This window comes from Octopus bimaculoides, chromosome 3, assembly GCF_001194135.2.
Source record: "Octopus bimaculoides isolate UCB-OBI-ISO-001 chromosome 3, ASM119413v2, whole genome shotgun sequence".
NCBI lineage: Eukaryota > Metazoa > Mollusca > Cephalopoda > Octopoda > Octopodidae > Octopus > Octopus bimaculoides.
The window spans coordinates 6833890-6835976 of NC_068983.1; positions in this window are offsets into that span (position 1 = coordinate 6833890).

Sequence of the window (2087 nt, forward strand, 5' to 3'; positions counted from 1 at the left end):
ACAAGAATTTTTGGCTTCGACGATGATCCTTCCAGTTGGTCTGTCAACAGAACCAAATGTTCAGCGAATTATTGTGCAAGTGGTTGAGTATTCCCCAGACAAATATATCTTTAATGTAATCCTCAAGCAGAGGCTTTGTAGCAAGGTTGTAACTTTCAATTTAACTTACGCTACATCTCACGGGCTTCAACACAATTTCCTTTTACCCAATTTCTTCATAGGTCTTGAGCTGATACAAAATGATAATAAGTTTTTTTCCCCCAAAATAATCCCTAAAAGTAAGAAAAGATCCCAGTTTACCATCTTGGAACAACAGTATTTCAGTTATAAAGTGATTCAACAGCGAATGAGAGCATTGCACTGCAACAGACTGGTTTTTCAAAGGACAACGATTTCTCAGTATTCATACATAAAATATTATAGACGTCAGTTCCTTGAAAAACGATTTAGACATGCTATTTGAGTACAATTCCTGATCAACATCGTTCCTCTTTCATTAATCCAATATGAAGCATAAAGCTTTAAATAGACATCATGGAGAATGGCCACAATCATATGGCTGAAATAATATGAACAATGTAACAGACAGCAATATGAATCCAGCCAGTTTGATATCATAGATTATTGCCCTTACGTTACGAAACCTTTACTTCAAAAAGCATTAACTTTCATCAACGACCATATTCCCATTAGTGAATCCGATATTAAAATCATTATGCATGGAAGAAAATCTCTATTGACTTTTGACAACAAAGTATGGGTTTGAAAAAATGGCAATTCTTTCTTTGGAGTTTAGTAATTATTCTTTTGATGTTAACATGGGATCAAAGGACTAGACTGAACTTTGTGAATTAATTTGTCATTTTAAATTATATCTATATGTATTCTTTTGCAGGGTATATATACTGCAATGACAGTCGTTTAATATGACATAACGTTAAGGCAGCGAGCAGAACCGAGTCGCTAGGATGCCAAGTAAAATGCTTAGCGGTATTTTGTCTGTCTTTACGTTTTGAGTTCAAATTCAACCAATTTCGACTTTTGCCTTTCGGGACCGATAAAATACAAACTAGTTTAGCACTGTTGTTGATGTAATCGACTTATCAATTCTCCCCGAAATTTCTGGCCTTGTGTTAAAATTTAAAATCAATATTACATAGCACGAATGTCGAAGAAGATTTAAGGGGAGAAAACTAATAGATTTATATAAAGGTTTTAATTTGAAAATTATAGTCAACACTAACCTCAGAATAGTTAGTTTTCTTGATATCATATTAGATATAGATACATGCCAGTACAATTCCCAGTGAAAATATAATGAAATTTTACAACATATACCTAATAATTTGAAGCCACGTAACTGAGAGGTCAGATATCAAAAATGGTGACGAGTGAAAAAGGAAACGGTTCCATCAAGTAGTTTCGGGAGAAGAGATAGCATTCAAAGAACTCAGAAGGAGCAAAAACCGTTGTAGAAGCGGCAGAAGAGTGCCGAGGAGAGAAAACAGCAAAAACAATAACAACAGCTTAGTTCCAGTTTGGAAATGGAAGCTGTGTTCTTGAATCAATTCTTCGAAGAGATAAAATTTCACAACAGCATCTCTTAACACGATTATAGTAATAAGAACAACGATAAAAATGTAGCATCAGAATAACGAAGTGATAAATCTGTTGCAAAGTGCCAGAGAGATACTTCCAACATTGGAATATACCCAGCATTCTATCAGTTATTTCTACCATTCAGATTAAAGTCCACATTGGCAACAAAATAGATTTTTATCAATATATATTACAGCTTTTTTTTTTCTTGCAGCCTCACTGAATTGATGTCAGCATATTAGAAAGTCCAATTAAAAAACGGAAATATAACACTTCCTCTATGGTCAGGATCCCAAAACTTTAAAAAAACAAAAAATGATTTCTATAATACGGTTATTCTTTGCCTATCTTTCTACGTCAAACACACACACACACACACACACACACACACATGTATGTATGTATATATGTGTGTATGTATATGTATGTATATATATATGTATATGTATGTATATATGTATGTATATATATATGTATATGTATGTATA